Below are 12,583 nucleotides of genomic sequence, written 5' to 3' on the forward strand. Positions count from 1 at the left end.
GACACCAACCCCGACTCTAACTTGAGATTCGACCCTGACCTTTAGCCGAGAATCGAACCCAACCCTGATCTTGACCTTGACCTCAATACTCGACCCCAATACCACACCCCAACTCCTGACTTAAGACCTGACCCAACTTAACATCCGACCCAAGATCTGATCCCGATATCCGACCTTAACACCCTATCTCGACTTTCGATCGAAAACCTGACCCCGACCTGAGACCCAAAACCGACCTCGAACTAAGAACCTATCCCAACCCTGACCATGATTGGAGACCCGATCCTGACCTAAGACCCGACCCTGACTCTTACTCGAAAGTCGACACTGACTTTGACCTGACCTCGACTTCCAAACTGAGATCTGTACCCGACACTTAACTCGAAATTCGACCTCTAATTCAAACTTGAGACTTGATCCCGACTATATTTAGAACTTGGGAGTTGAGTCTCGAATCGAATCAAGGTCGAGAGTTGGGTCTCAAATTGAGAATCAGGAGTGAGATCTAGGATTAGTATTGTGAATAGATACTCGAGACTTACTTAGGATGGAAAGTTGAAGTGTGAGGTTTAGAATGAGTTTGGAAAATATTTTCCTTATTTAAGGTAGGATAAAAATAACATTATAATTTCAGAATGATTAATTTTGAGATAAATTATATTATAATTTTATTTTAATTAAATATAATATAAATTTATTTTAAAATTAATTCTAAAATTAGTTATTTCTTATCGACCATAAATGAATTAATATTCAACGAACGTAGCAATTATTGCATCACCGCCTTTCTTCTTTTGGCCCATTGTCAGTGTGTTCTCATGAAGCATTGCCAAAAATTTAGCAAATTACAATAACAGTAAAGAGTAGGAAAAATTGAATATCGATCATATTTTAAAAAAATATTTTATTATAATCGTAAAGTTATTTTTTTAAAATGATTTGTTAATGTTATATAAATTATATGTTCTCTATAACAGTACTTCTGAATAACAACATTTACTATAATGATCAAGTTTTTTTATAATAGATTTTTATGTTATTGTTATATTATATGTTCTCTACTAGTGGTGAATCAAGGGGGAGTTGGTTGTAGTTCACCCGAACTCTCTCGGCAAAAACTTAATTGTGTATAATATATATATATATATATATATATATATATATAGAGAGAGAGAGAGAGAGAGAGAGTAGCACAGTGGTAACTGCCTTTCAAATTGTCCAATGTGTTTAGGGTTTTGTCATGACCCCGATCCACGGTGGCTGACACCCACTCTAACTCTCCGGTGGGAGAACCATTCTAATAGCCTTCCAATAATAATCTCAAAGTATACATAAGCTTAAAGATGCGGAAGCATGTTTAATTTAAAATATATGCTGAGTTCCCATAAATTCATAAAACGCTTAGTTACCAACCCAAAATATGCTAAATTAAATACTTTCTAGGAATTGAAAGTCGTCTGTACCAAAACTCTAACCAAATGTCAATGTAAGAAAAAGGGGAACACTCCCAAAAGAAGTCAAAATACTAAACAAATGTCTGAACATCTGAGTCCCGAAAGAATGACTGAAACTAATAAGAAAGTCCATGACAGTAAGACAGAATAGCTCACCCTTGGACTTCGAACAAGCTTTTACTCTTCTAACCGAGGTCTCTCCGCAGCTGGCTAAATATGTCCTGTACTCAACAAAAGGCAGAGCAAGAGTAGTATCAGTACACAAAACAACGGTGTACTGGTAGGATCACGCGGTTAGCCAGTAAGTGGATCATAGACAAGTAAATTCCACACAATAGGCATATACATATACAAAATAAGTCAACTAGTCTCAAGTTCAACTATATTCAGGAATATCACAATTCAATATCTTCCACATGCTATAATTCACACAAGGGTCCTCTCAAGGAATCTACAGAAAATCAACTTTGTGTCGGAACATGACACTCGATCTGTATATGTGTTGGAATATGACACCCGATCCAAGCATACTACAATCATAAATACATTCAGTATTTATAATATTTTATCACCAAGAACAGGTTCATCATAAAACAGGCCAGCAAGTGATCATTTTACATATAATCTAGCATGTTTTCCTATTCATATACACACATGCATATCATGAAGCAATTTAACTGTTATAACCCGTATTTTTCACATAAGGATATTTCAGAGACAACGATAACAAGTCAAGGGCAAGGTTATGTTTGATCTTGTTGGATACAAAATTCTTATTATTAATTGGAATTTCAATTTGAAAATATTAGAAAAGGTGAGTGGCAAAAAAATTGGAATTTCTCATGGAGGATGTTATATCCCGTATTTTATACGGTTGGATGTTTTAAGGTAGTTGTGGGAAGTTAAGGGAATGATAATCTTCCAAAATTTATTTATTTAATATACAAGTTGGATATGAATATTATTTATGATCATTAATAGTGTGGAAATATTGGAAAAGGCAAAGGGCAAAAAAGAAAATTCGCAAAGTGGCCTATGGTAATATTGTGGAAGGCTAGGGGTAAAATGAGAATTTCACAAAGTCTTCAAGAAGACTCATGTGGGCCCCACATGCCACATGGCAGCCCATGATTGGAGAAAAGGGGTGTGTTGGACCAATGAAACCTTGACATGTGTCACCACTTAGATCTTGACATTTGTCGCCACTTAGGGCTTGACACGTGTCACCACTTAGGGGATGACATGTGTCACCCCTAAAGTAGTATATATATATATATATATATGAGTCTTATGACTCATTAATTTCCACACCTATCTAGAAAATTCAAGACTAACAAAACGAAATTACATGAGAAAGAAAGAAGAGAAGAGAAAAGAAATTAAGGTAGAAAGAAGGAAAGAGCTACGATTTTGGGAGGAGAAAAAGGTAAGTTCTCCGATTCCGTTCCAAGAATTAATTATATGAGCTATACCATGATGTTATGAAGATGTTATTAATGAAATTTTATGGTTTGAGGCAGCCCAAAACGTTACCAAACAGTTCCTAAGTTTCAGCTGCGCTAAAGGAAATTCCGAGGCAAGTTTTGGCGAATTTCGGGAAAGGTAAAGTTTTCTGTTTTGAACTGGACTTTATGATGATGTTATGAAGTATATTACATGTCTTAAAATATGCTGGAAGTGGAAAAAAATGTATAAGGATGTTTGATGTTGGAAACAAACTAAATGGAAGTCGTAGTAGTTAAATCGAAGTCGCGTAGTGTGTTGTTGTTGTGGTGCTGCAGTTTGGTGTTGGTTTAATTGCGTGTAGCAGGGCTGTAAAGTACTCAAAAATGGATGTGTGTGCTGCTGGTTGCAGCCACACAACCCTCCGTTTGGTATGACTACATATTTTACGAAATAAAGGTTAAAAACTCTATTTTGGTACCGTAGTTTGGAATGAGTTGTATAGAGCTTGTATTGTGTAAAGTTGAAGTGATTTACTTGTATACATGCTGCTGGATGTTGTTGTTGGTATGGTTTTTGACATGGTGGCCGAGTTGATAACTCGGGGATGTTCAAGTTACAGGGGAGATGCTGCCCGATTTTCGGTAGATTCGGAGCTAGTAATAAACTAGTCGAGAGACATAGATAAGAAAATGATTCCTATGGTTACTTGGGTGTAGAGTTGGAAATTGGAAAGTGAAAATTTATTAACCTTAGTATTAATTTCATGTTAAATAGGTTCAAGAGACGACGAGGCGAGCATAGTTAAGAGTAATCCGTAAGAGGTACGTAAAGCGAACCTTTCTTTCTTTTGGCATGTCTTTGTCATAAGTACGTAAAGCGAACCTTTCTTTCTTTTGGCATGTATTTGTTATAAGTATGTAAAATCTTTCTTTCTTTTGGCATATTTTTGACATAAGTATGTAAAGCATATTCTTTCGATTTTCATGTTTTGACATAAGTATGTAAAGCTAATCTTTGTTTTGGTATGGTATTTATGAAACAAAAATATGACTTTTATATAATTTCAAAGAGGTTCCTATTCCTAGAGCCATTAGGATGGCCAATTTCTTGATTTTCAAAAGGTATTTTATTATGCTTCGATACGTCTATATGATTCCAGAAGATTTATTCTGATATAATCCAGGGTAACTTTCGAAAGGTACTTGACATGAGTCTCGTCTCGATTTTTAAATGATAGCTCATTCTGATTATTCCATTGAGTCTTAAATATGATTTAAATTGCATATAGTTTCTCACTACTCCACTCGTGGATGCCTCAATGCTTCTTTCACTAAGCCTGGGCCAGAATATGTTATTGTGCATACTTTTCTGCATTGTTCGCCATGTCCCGACGTGAGGGGCAGGTATGACATGTACATGGGGTGGTGTATGTTATGCCACGGAGTTATGGTGTGCCATGTACATATATGTTTATAATATGATATGATATGATTTGATATGGCCATCTGATATGATATGATATGATTTGTTACGGAGATATTCCCTATTCTGGTGTTATGCTGTGCTGTAGCGCCAATGACATGAGGGCGACCACATTTGTTCACTGAGTCCCATAATGGGGCCGAATATGACATATGTTTTTCTGGATACATTATCTGAGGTTTTGATCAGCATTTGATATCTCCAGACATTTTGCTCAGTTTTGTACATTCCATTACGGTAATCACTTTACTTATTACAACCCATTATATGTGATTTGATAAGCATTTGATATTTCTGGATATTTTGCTCATTTTTGCACTTTCTGCTCTAGAAATAACTTTACTTATTACAGTTTATGCTCTACATACTCGGTATATTTTCCTTACTAACCCCCTTTCTTCGGTGGCTGCGTTACATGCTCGCAGGTACAGACGATTGGTTTGCTGATCTGCTCGCTTAGGACATCCACCATGTTGGTCGATAGTGCTCCTTTGTCCGGAGCTCTATTTTGGTACTGACACTTTCTGTTGTATATATATATACGTTGTTCAGGGGTACGGCGGGGCCCTGTCCCATCATATGACTAGGATATCATTCCGTAGAGGTCTGTAGACATGAGCTGTGGGTTTTGTATATATGTTTTGGGGTTTTTTGTGTTTCGTGATGGCCTATAGGCCCTCGTGCATTATATCTGTTTAGAGATTCCTTCTAATGATTACCTATGTTTATTCGATTAATGTACTAAGTGGGGCTAAGGGTATGTATAGGTGCCTAACTCGGGCACCAGTCATGGCCTACGGAGTTGGGTTGTGACAGAAGTGATATCAGAGCGGTCCTTCTTTGGAATGTCTACAGACTATGTCTAGTAGAGTCTTGTTTATCGGTGTGTTGCGTGCCACATCTATAAACAGGAGGCTACAGGGCATTTAGGATGTTACCTTTCTTTTATATCTAAGATCGTGCGATAGAGCCCATCCATAGGAAATGAAATTCCTTTTTCTAATATTTGATTTCAGCTAAGGAACGATGTCGATAGAGGAATGCGATGGATGATATTGGGAGCTACATAGTATACGGGTAAGTAAAGGTATGAAAGCGATATGTTGAGTAAGGTGTTGAGTTTGAAATGTAAAGTTGAAAATTTAAAGGAAAGTAGATAGAAAAGTGCAATAAATGCAGTTTGAGGTAGACACATGAGTTAAGTCCATTATTTTCATACGGTTATTGATATTGAAAGCTCTGTGTGACTGTGATATAAGGTGATATAAAAAAAATGTATATGTTGGCCCTGTGAGGCAGTGCTGCTATCTTCTGCGTGCAGGTTTTGAGATAGTACAAAATACAGAGGAAACTATTCCCAATTATTTTTTTGAGAATGGAACAAAAGCAAGGAAGAGACTGAGACATACGTTTAGAAGATGTCTTGGAAGTTGATACCGATAGGGTAAAATTTATAACATTGGACTAAAACTGAAAGAGGTTCCCTCTATATTTTCGGTAAAAGGAGTACCATTTTTACTTGGTGAGTCATAATTCAAAAGGGAATTTCGGTTCGAAGGAAAAGTGTCCAGCGATTGAGTTTCATTCTTGCTAGAAAGTACAAAACCCTCAGCTGTTATTTAAGGACTAGAAAAAAATTGTTCACGACTCAAGATCATGTGAGTCAAGTACTAGGAAGTACTCTGATGCTTAGTGGATATTAGTTTCTCTCCGGTGGAGGTTGGAAAAATATTGTATGGGGACATCTTATCAGTTCCTAGTCGACTAATTGGAGGTGTAACATGTGAATGGAAAAACATAAATTTGTAGGCGATTCAAGGTCACGTGTTTCATGTGATGGAAAAATGCTTGGGTGATTCATTAGGGCCTGCGATACGGAGGGATGATTTAGACAAAGGTTGAATATGTTACCCTCACCAACTAGAATTAACCTATAGCAAGAATTGTGAGGAAGGTGAAGAAGTGTTATACGAGTAGGGTATACTATGAATATACGAGAATCGTTATCTAAATAAGTAAAGCTTAGTAAGGAAGCAACTACAAGATATGGTCGTGAGTAAAATTAGGAGTTAGTATTGGGTACACGATAAGGATGAAAGCTCATGAGGCAGAAAAGGGTATTATGTATATGTATCTCCATATTGGAAAATAGTGGGATACCTAGAGGAGAAAGAATAGAAATTACAAAACAACCGAGGCATTATGAAATTATTAAAGGAACAAGTAGTATCCATTGGGAAAAACTGTGATAACAAAATGTGAAACATGTGTCATCAGAGTATAAGTGCCCCGAATGGAGAATCGAACACGGCCATAAGCACTAGTGACGTACTGATTAGGATGAATTGAATGTAGCTTCGACTAAACTACTACATTAGTTATATGACTCGAGTACCAGTACTTGGACTAGATTGTATACTATTCATCGAGAATACTAAGCAACCCATGGTTGTACTAAGGTTTCTTATAGAGGCAACCTAAAGTATAGATGTTCTAATAGAAGGTGTAGACATGGTGCGGTATGTTAAGTATGTTAAAACAGAATCATTTGCGCATGAATAGTTGAAAATGAACAGAGGATGACATAGGTACACCCTAAAGGGGGAAGTGGACAAGAGAAATACAAGCGTAAGAGAAAATCAACTGATGCTATCATATGTATATGGGAACGCTTACACTCCAAACGAGATCCTATAACAGATGGATGGATCTCGAGGCTAATAATAAATAGATATCAGCTGCGGTATCTGAGACCGTGTAAAGAATCATTGGTAGAGACCTTGATGGATGGTGCGATCACTACCCTCTGGAATCTGGTAGTCCAGGACGAAAGATAGTCACATACGAAAGCAAAAAGTAAAGATTGAGGATCAAAAAGGGTAAAACCGTAATTGTAAAAGATGGATGTGTTACGAAAGTGTCTCAGAATTTGTAAGATCTCGACTCACTTCCAATAATATAGTAAAGGTCATGCGAGAAAATGAACGTGATTATATCGGCATTAATGTACCCAATTCCATCAAAGTTATGAGATTAATCGTGCTTAAGTGGGAGCAATTTTAGGGTGGGTGACCCCTGGGAAGTATGCAAGAATTCTATATATTCAGACGTAAGAGACAAATGAGAGGCTAGAGTAACCTAAGGGAAAACTAGAGTTTATGAAATGGCTATAAACCATAAGAGGCCGCGTAAGACGATATAGACTAGGCTGGTGAAGAGACAGAAAGTGTATCATAGCTTTGGAATAAGGATATGCTTGAACAACGTTTGGAAGTATATTGTGGTCTAGTTGATAGTAAATATATACATATAGATATGAATGTGTAGAATTTCCCACGTACGATTATATCGGTGGACATGTTAGTTCCAACAACTGGTGTCACAGTAAGGAAGGCATTAATCACACTAGGGTACCAAAGATCGAGCGACAATAAGAATAAAAGGTACAATTATTGCAACGTACTCTACTATTATTTGACTGTAGGTTAAATTGGAGATTTTAGTAGAGCGATATTTGGGAAATAAAGAGGGTAAGTAGATAGAAAACAAAGAGATCAAACTATTAGAAGGAGGTGAAAAGTAAGGAAACCTCAGTAAGTGAAACTCCCAAGAGAAATCACCGGCAAGGCGCGAGACCATATTATATTAGGCCAAAGAGGGATCACAATATTCTCAAGTACCAAAAAAGGAAACCCATAACGGGGAATGAGGACTAGTGTAAGACCTAGTAGTTCGAGTATATTTTCAATTCTCATGAGAACCAGTGATGGAATGGGTAGTTAATACAGCATCGCCGAGAGAAAAGTTTATTTCCTACCTTAAGGCGAGAAAAATGATCAGAAAAGGTTGTGTTTATCACCTGGTTCGCATACAGTATTTGGAAGCGGAAGCGCCAACCCTTCAGTCAGTTCCCGTAGTTAATGAATTCTCATATATATATCCAGACGATCTTCCAGGCCTTCCACCCGAACGAGAGATAGACTTTACCGTAGATGTGCTGCTAGATACCCATATGATATATATTCCTCCATACAGAATGGCATCTGCAGAATTAAAAGAGTTGAAGGAGCAGTTAAAAGACTTACTGGAAAAAGGCTTTATCAGATCGAGTACTTCACCTTGGGGAGCCCCGGTATTATTTGTGTAAAAGAAAGATGGGTCGCTGCAGATGTGTATTGATTACAGGCAGCTGAATAAGGTAACCATTAAGAATAAACACCCCCTTCCCAGGATTGATGATTTATTTGATCAGTTGGAGGGTGCTAAGTGGTTTTCAAAAATAGACTTGCGATCGGGTTATCATCAGGTGTGAGTAAGAGAATCAGATAAACCAAAGATAACATTTTGGATCCAATATGGCCATTACGAGTTCAAAGTGATGTCTTTTGGCCTGACAAATGCTCCAGCGGTATTCATGGACCTGATAAATCGGGTATTTAGACCATTCTTGGATATGTTCATGATTATATTTATTGATGATATTCTGATTTATTCTCGGTCAGAAGCAGAGAATGCAAATCATCTAAGAGCGGTACTTGTAGTACTCTAACACCAGAAACTGTATGCTAAATTTTCCAAATGTGAATTTTGGTTGACTTCTATGGCCCTTCTGGGATATATTGTTGGGGCTGATGGTATTAAGGTAGATACACTGAAGATCGAGGCCATAAAGAACTGGCCTAGGCCGACGACACCTATAGTGGTACGCAGCTTCTTGGGATTAACAAGTTATTATAGGATATCTGTAGAGAAATTTGCTTCAATTTCAGCACTATTGTCAAGATTAACTCAGAAGGGAGTCAAATTCCAGTGGAATCGTGCCTGTCAACGAACCTTTAAGTTATTGAAAGAGAATTTGACTACAACTCCAGCTCTAACTCTTCCAGATATACCATATGGGTATGTTATTTATTGTGATGCTTCGGGTGTGGGAATAGGTTGTGTCTTGATGCAGCACGGCCAAGTTATAGCGTACGCTTCCCAGCAGCTTAAAAAATATGAAAGAAGGGATAGGTAATAGGCATACTTAAAAAGGACAACAACAAGAGGAACCCACCCAAAGTATGAAGGCACCACATGAGGGTAGTTTAACATCCGAGGACGAATGTTCAAAAGGGGGGAAGAATGTTATAACCCATATTTTACACATTAGGATATTTCGGAGACAACGGTAACAAGTCAAGGGCAAGGTTATGTTTGATCTTGTTGGATACAAAATTCTTATAATTAATTGGAATTTCAATTTGAAAATATTAGAAAAGGTGAGTGGCAAAAAAATTGGAATTTCTCATGGAGGATGTTATATCCCATATTTTATACGGTTGGATGTTTTAAGGTAGTTGTGGGAAGTTAAGGGAATGACAATCTTCCAAAATTTATTTATTTAATATACAAGTTGGATATGAATATTATTTATGATCATTAATAGTGTGGAAATATTGGAAAAGGCAAAGGGCAAAAAAGAAAATTCGCAAAGTGGCCTATGGTAATATTGTGGAAGGCTAGGGGTAAAATGAGAATTTCACAAAGTCTTCAAGAAGACTCATGTGGGCCCCACATGCCACATGGCAGCCCATGATTGGAGAAAAGGGGTGTGTTGGACCAATGAAACCTTGACATGTGTCACCACTTAGATCTTGACATTTGTCGCCACTTAGGGCTTGACACGTGTCACCACTTAGGGGATGACATGTGTCACCCCTAAAGTAGTATATATATATATATATATATGAGTCTTATGACTCATTAATTTCCACACCTATCTAGAAAATTCAAGACTAACAAAACGAAATTACATGAGAAAGAAAGAAGAGAAGAGAAAAGAAATTAAGGTAGAAAGAAGGAAAGAGCTACGATTTTGGGAGGAGAAAAAGGTAAGTTCTCCGATTCCGTTCCAAGAATTAATTATATGAGCTATACCATGATGTTATGAAGATGTTATTAATGAAATTTTATGGTTTGAGGCAGCCCAAAACGTTACCAAACAGTTCCTAAGTTTCAGCTGCGCTAAAGGAAATTCCGAGGCAAGTTTTGGCGAATTTCGGGAAAGGTAAAGTTTTCTGTTTTGAACTGGACTTTATGATGATGTTATGAAGTATATTACATGTCTTAAAATATGCTGGAAGTGGAAAAAAATGTATAAGGATGTTTGATGTTGGAAACAAACTAAATGGAAGTCGTAGTAGTTAAATCGAAGTCGCGTAGTGTGTTGTTGTTGTGGTGCTGCAGTTTGGTGTTGGTTTAATTGCGTGTAGCAGGGCTGTAAAGTACTCAAAAATGGATGTGTGTGCTGCTGGTTGCAGCCACACAACCCTCCGTTTGGTATGACTACATATTTTACGAAATAAAGGTTAAAAACTCTATTTTGGTACCGTAGTTTGGAATGAGTTGTATAGAGCTTGTATTGTGTAAAGTTGAAGTGATTTACTTGTATACATGCTGCTGGATGTTGTTGTTGGTATGGTTTTTGACATGGTGGCCGAGTTGATAACTCGGGGATGTTCAAGTTACAGGGGAGATGCTGCCCGATTTTCGGTAGATTCGGAGCTAGTAATAAACTAGTCGAGAGACATAGATAAGGAAATGATTCCTATGGTTACTTGGGTGTAGAGTTGGAAATTGGAAAGTGAAAGTTTATTAACCTTAGTATTAATTTCATGTTAAATAGGTTCAAGAGACGACGAGGCGAGCATAGTTAAGAGTAATCCGTAAGAGGTACGTAAAGTGAACCTTTCTTTCTTTTGGCATGTCTTTGTCATAAGTACGTAAAGCGAACCTTTCTTTCTTTTGGCATGTATTTGTTATAAGTATGTAAAATCTTTCTTTCTTTTGGCATGTTTTTGACATAAGTATGTAAAGCATATTCTTTCGATTTTCATGTTTTGACATAAGTATGTAAAGCTAATCTTTGTTTTGGTATGGTATTTATGAAACAAAAATATGACTTTTATATAATTTCAAAGAGGTTCCTATTCCTAGAGCCATTAGGATGGCCAATTTCTTGATTTTCAAAAGGTATTTTATTATGCTTCGATACGTCTATATGATTCCAGAAGATTTATTCTGATATAATCCAGGGTAACTTTCGAAAGGTACTTGACATGAGTCTCGTCTCGATTTTTAAATGATAGCTCATTCTGATTATTCCATTGAGTCTTAAATATGATTTAAATTGCATATAGTTTCTCACTACTCCACTCGTGGATGCCTCAATGCTTCCTTCACTGAGCCTGGGCCAGAATATGTTATCGTGCATACTTTTCTGCATTATTCGCCGTGTCCCGACGTGAGGGGGCAGGTATGACATGTACATGGGGTGGTGTATGTTATGCCACGGAGTTATGCTGTGCCATGTACATATATGTTTTTGATATGATATGATATGATTTGATATGACCATCTGATATGATATGATATGATTTGTTACGGAGATATTCCCTATTCTGGTGTTATGCTGTGCTGTAGCGCCAATGACAGGAGGGCGACCACATTTGTTCACCGAGTCCCATAATGGGGCCGAATATGACATATGTTTTTCTGGATACATTATCTGAGGTTTTGATCAGCATTTGATATCTCCGGACATTTTGCTCAGTTTTGTACATTCCATTGCGGTAATCACTTTACTTATTACAACCCATTATATGTGATTTGATAAGCATTTGATATTTCTGGATATTTTGCTCATTTTTGCACTTTCTGCTCTGGAAATAACTTTACTTATTACAGTTTATGCTCTACATACTCGGTATATTTTCTGTACTAACCCCCTTTCTTCGGGGGTTGCGTTACATGCCCGCAGGTACAGACGATTGGTTTGCTGATCCGCTCGCTTAAGACATCCACCATGTTGGTCGACAGTGCTCCTTTGTCCGGAGCCCTATTTTGGTACTGACACTTTCTGTTGTATATATATATACGTTGTTCAGGGGTACGGCGGGGCCCTGTCCCGTCATATGACTAGGATATCATTCCGTAGAGGTCTGTAGACATGAGATGTGGGTTTTGTATATATGTTTTGGGGTTTTTTGTGTTTCGTGATGGCCTATAGGCTCTCGTGCATTATATCTGTTTAGAGATCCCTTCTAATGATTACCTATGTTTATTCGATTAATGTACTAAGTGGGGCTAAGGGTACGTATGGGTGCCCAACTCGGGCACCAGCCATGGCCTACGGAGTTGGGTCGTGACATTAACAAGTA

The 12,583-nt window shown here is 37.4% G+C and overlaps 2 long non-coding RNA genes across 2 annotated transcripts; both read left to right on the plus strand.

Moving 5' to 3' along the window:
* The first annotated feature begins 2,530 nt into the window (after positions 1–2,530).
* Positions 2,531–3,782, plus strand: LOC129881470 (uncharacterized). Its single transcript, XR_008765594.1, has 3 exons — positions 2,531–2,880; positions 2,975–3,056; positions 3,675–3,782. It is a non-coding gene; the product is annotated as an uncharacterized LOC129881470 (long non-coding RNA).
* Positions 3,783–9,888: 6,106 nt separating this feature from the next.
* Positions 9,889–12,583, plus strand: LOC129881471 (uncharacterized). The gene is made up of 4 exons (XR_008765595.1): positions 9,889–10,255; positions 10,350–10,431; positions 11,050–11,096; positions 12,184–12,583. It is a non-coding gene; the product is annotated as an uncharacterized LOC129881471 (long non-coding RNA).

Source organism: Solanum dulcamara, chromosome 3 (assembly GCF_947179165.1).
Source record: "Solanum dulcamara chromosome 3, daSolDulc1.2, whole genome shotgun sequence".
NCBI classification, from domain to species: Eukaryota; Viridiplantae; Streptophyta; class Magnoliopsida; order Solanales; family Solanaceae; genus Solanum; species Solanum dulcamara.